Raw genomic sequence first — 5387 nt, 5'->3', positions numbered from 1 at the left:
TTTGACTGTATGCAGATACACCAGTCGTGTGACAATGCACTGCATGGATACAACTAAGGAACAGCATATTGGAGAATGAGTTCAGTTTTGTTTTAGGCTATAAAACGTGAGGAAGTTTGGAAAAGGTATGGTGTAAAAAGAGGACATATGTACAGTTGCATATGGTCAAAAACAACATTTGAAAATTTGCTAAGGCATAATCTGAGTTATCCATCAAACAAAATAGATAGATTTTTTGTTACAATTTATTTTTTAAAATTTTCAACTTTAAGATTTTACAGATGATCAGGAAATGAAGCTTTAAGTGAGAATTACAGGAAAATGATAAAGACTACATGTAGTGTAACAACACAAGCAGATAAGAGCAATACTGTAAGTGTCATAAAACCTCATGTATTCTATAACTTTAAGCAGTTAAAATATAGCCTGTGTTATGTCTGAGTTTGATCAATCATTTTTTGAAATCATGAATTCATAAGAGACCTTTGTAAGAGACTGGACAGTAATGGTAATTTTTAACAATATCAGTAGGCTATGTGATGATCATTCTGAGACTGATTTGGACTGATATTCAGGACTATGTCCCACAGCTTCATAATGAATCCTTCTGTTGAGTTTGAGACACACAAATCAAGTTTTTACTGTGTCTCGTCCGGTAAGTGGTTATTATGTGGGGAACTGAAGGTGCTACCACTACATGGACGAGCAGAGAGCTGAGAGGACATGTCCTAACATGACCTACTCATAACAAACCACTAAAGACTATTTCCTGCCCTTAAGTTTAGGCAGTGTTTGGTCTGTCGAGTGTCGAGAGAGATGAAATGTCAGCACACACACATCCACACACATCTTTATGGTACGTTATCTCCTTCTACACATGTAATATAGTGTTTTTGTAATCTAACCTTCCACTCTTAATCTATCAGACCTGTACACGTCGTTATCAGCATGTGTGTTTGTCCTCCCCTGCAGTACTGAGGGACTGAACACACCTGAAGCACCAAGGTCTCAGGTGAGGGTGTAGTCCGTTGCCTTAGCAACCAGGAGAAACACTGAGTTCACTGAGTCAAAAACACACAAGTTTTTTTTGTTTTGTTGCCGCAGGTCACTCCAGATCACCTTGATAAAAACATGCGCACATGCAAACAAAAGCAGACGTAAATTCAATTGTTTGTTTTTTTCGCCCGCAGGTTTCAGCAGCACGCTTGCTCCTTACATTTAAATGTTTGGGTTTCCCTGCCAGGTCTGGTGCCTGTAAGCACTTCACGGGAACAAAGACAGTCTTCCACAGCTCAGTTGAACTGCACAAAGTGAAACATGTACTCTCCCCTTGAGTGGTGTCTGTTTCCAAAGTATCTCATGTGGAAGTCGTTTCGGCTTAACCTGCTTTCCAGCTGTTGGCTTTATGCCATCTGGCTTAAGTGATGAAATTAGTCACACGAGACATTTACAAATTATCAAGTAAAACAACTGTAGGGAAACTGATCCTGATGGAAAGCAGAAGACCCAAACAAAACGATGAGCATGGGAACCAGCGCACACTTTCTGTTTGTGTTGTGTTTTCAGATTTCTGTCTGTACTGATGGATCTAACATAGATATAACACCTGGGACGACCTTAGAGTATTAGAGCACAATCACTATGACCCCATGAGCGTTGATGCAGAGTCCCTGACCATACTGTAGTTCAGCACGCCCTCTTGTGACTGATCGTTAGCATTACATGCTTTAAAGGCACCTGTGCCCAGAGAGATGTTTCAAATAGTTATGGCGTTGTAGTACACTGTGTACTCTGATACTGTTAGATTGATCTATGCAGAGGCCTTATATAAACCACATTAAGGTGACACACTCATTTTGATTGTTGATTTGATTATTCAAATTAACTGAATTATTACATTACAAGGTTAATTTAAGTCTCAAAGGTCACTAAAGTCACCTTCATATATATAGAAAAACACACAGTGCAAGAACCACCCGGCTTTGTCATACATAAGGCTATGGTGAATGTCACAGGGATCTCCTGTGACAAATCTGAGGGCAGAAGGATGAACTGAGTCGAGGAAGCTACTGATAGAACTCATAGGAAAACTGTCTCAGCTTTACTTTTCCTACCATAAATAAGGAAGCTGGACAAAAATCTGTGTGTTTTTCTGCAATGTGATGTTACTGTAAAATGAGAATGATTCATCAAACTAATTGATATTTATGCTCTGGGACTTTTAATCACAGGTGTAGCATGAACTTGGTTTTGCTAACCAAGTGCATCTCAAATAGCTCCAATGACATAATCAGACTAGCTACATGATTAGAAGACAAAACCCCCTGATCAGAGGCAAATCAGTGATTGATCGGCGGACAACACCTGCTATTTGTAAACTCTTCAAAGACGCAATTATTATTTTATTATTATTATTTATTATATATTATTATTATTATATTATTCTTCAATTACTTAAAAAAATTTTTTTTGTTTAAGTATTTTTTTGCCTGTAATTGATAGGGCAGTTGAGAGAGACAGGAAGTGGGGAGGCAGAGAGAGGGGGAAAAGCGGGACATGTAGCAACGTCCACCAGAGGAATCGAACTGGGGCCGGCTACAGGGGCTGTAGTCTCTGCACATGGGGTGCCTCAAGCCAGTGAGCTCTACGACGCCCCCAAAGACGCAATTATTGAGGCTTGCAGACCCATCACATTGCTAATGCCAATCAGATATCGAGCATGCTAAATATCTGGACAAGTCACCGACGAGCTGAGCCATAGAGCAGAACATGGGATTGTGCATGATTGTGGATCACTGCTCAGTCACGTACTGTTAACTCTTAATGACTTCAAGGCTGCCCGATTACAAGTGAGTTAGCTTTAGTGTTGCAGCTTCTCAGCAAGATATATTGCATCAGTAGTAGGCTACAATACAGAACAATATCATCTGCGTAAAGATGGATATTACAGCCAGAGAAGAGACAATATTATTTATAAAGACTGTAAACAGAGCAAGTCTACAGCCATAGGTAATTTTTTCTTGTGCTGCCCTGATCCTTATTTCTGACTACTGACTGGAAAACTGCCACCTCAGATTCATATCAGGTTGGCATGGCTTTTGAGATAACCTGGAGCTTGGAGGAAAGATATAGAGTATGTCAACATCCTATGATTTTTTTTGTGTGTGGGCTGCAGTAACCTTTATCTTGACTGCAGGTGTTTGTCAGTGGTGATGAATTTTGCAGAAAATCTGTCTATGTCAACAGTTCAACATTATGAAAATCAAAACTACAGTTGTACCGACTAACATCGTCAGCAATGAAATGTACTTAAAATGCAAGAATGGCTGTTTAAATTAATTTATGCATGATTCTTGAAATACATAACACACACTTTATAGTTGACTTTAAAGAGTCATCCAGTTTTTATTCATCTTTGGTTGTGTGAACGTAATCATTGAACATTATAAAGGCAAGACTGGCAGCTTTCCTAGTATGTTCTTTTTAGCCAACCCAGACTTTCTAATCAATAGCCCTCCTCACTTCCACTTTACTCAATGCTGCACCTTCGCTTGGAGACAAATAATCTCCTTCCCTGACACGCGCAAAGCCACTAACAGATGATAAAGCTCATTTGTGTCTGCTTACGAGGAGAAATTACGCATTATCCATTCTTAGAGGCAGACAGCACTCAGCCACATGGCTACAATGGAACAGAGAAAAAAGGAAATCATCTATCTATGGTTGGCTTTTATGTGTGACCATCTGACATCTGACTTTCTTCACTGACCACGGCAGGTAGAGTTGTCTCCTGAAGCTCATGTCAATAACACGATAAGAGATACTTGGTGATTTCATATTGTGGATTAATAGATTAGTTACTGTCTTGCTTCACTTACACATGTGTTTGTCTGTAGTTTAAATTGCTACGGTTTGCCTCTGTCGGCTTCAACTGACAGCAAAGGAGGTTTATATTTGTTATCTAGTCTGTCTTTTTCATTGTGCAGCTGATAAACTGCTGAGAAAGCTGTCACAGACTTTCCTTCTTCCAGCAATGTAATGTATTTTTCTCTACACTTTTTCTTGACAGTTTTGAATGTTGCTATGGAAATTCTCCTTCTCTCATATCAACAGCTCCATTTAGTAACCAGCAGAGGGAGTTGCTGGATATCTAATTCAACCACCTAAACTTGACTTTTTTTTTCTCCATTTGTTACCGAGACATTTTCAGATTATTTACAGAAAGAGAACTGCTATACACTGAGGTATAATTAAGATCTATAGATGTAGAGAGATCACAATTTCTTTTCAGCTCAACATTCAGTAAGAATAACAAGTCATAATGGCAATGCATGACAGGTTGCAGTGATAAATTCAGCATTAAAATAACAGAATTGCTCACGGCTAATGGCTTGATTTTTTTTTTTTTTTACTTGCAAAGCTCTGTTAATGAATAGCGCAATATTTGCTTCTTCTTTTTTTTTTTAAAGGGTTGGCCAAAAGCAAAGTGGTATTACGCGGTAATAGTTTTATTTTCCCATTAATTGTGCTGGTATTATGTAATAGGTCAAACTCTTAAAAATACTTAACATAAACTGGCTCTACATCTGTGCTGTGATACTCCTTCATGTGGGACAAAACTACATGTTGCATATGAAAGGGGAAATGAGAGATTATCCACCATGCATTACACTCTAAAATCTAATGGTAACATAACCATAGACAACATTTAGCTCTGGTATTAAATAATGGTTGAGTGGATGGGTCATGATAGAAGGTGTGCCTCTAGCAGATAGTATTGTCTGTGGTGTTAATTCTGGGTTTTGCCCCTGCATCACAGCTTGCACTTGTGCATACCTTTGCATTCACACGCTGATGCCCTCCTGTCTTCCTCTGTCAGACACACTGAGCCTCATCTGGTGGGACAACCTTTGGCTCCATGCCGGCTAACTTTAGCCTCACAGCTTGCATGGTCTCTCTCTAAGCCTTTTTTGGGGTTGTGGTGTGCCAAAGTAGATTTACCTCCAATAACCATTTATTAAATCTCTATCCATTAGACTCTGAGGCTTGTAAGAGCTGGCTGCATTAAGCCTGATTATGGGATGCCCGGCAGAGGAAAAGGGTCTATGTGTCAAGTGTGTCATCGAGTGATTTATATCCCTGGCTGGGATCTCTGTCTTGTCAGTTGGGAGTAAGCTGCAGAGAGGAGAGAGAAGCACTGAAACCTCTAATGATGGTGAAACTTTTTACACTTTGATCCAGAGGTTGCCGTCATGCGATGGTTTTGTAGTGGGTATCTAGGGTTTCTGTCTGTTTCTGGTGTTGATGCTGCTGCTGAACCCTGACCTGTCGCTGCTCTCCAAGGATTCCTGTCTAAGTCAGTCTGACTTAAATTCTCAGTCTAGAAC

The sequence above is a fragment of the Trachurus trachurus genome, assembly GCF_905171665.1.
Source record: "Trachurus trachurus genome assembly, chromosome: 6".
Lineage (NCBI taxonomy): Eukaryota > Metazoa > Chordata > Actinopteri > Carangiformes > Carangidae > Trachurus > Trachurus trachurus.
The sequence above is the reverse complement of the archived record's forward strand: the minus strand, read 5'-3'. Positions refer to the sequence as shown.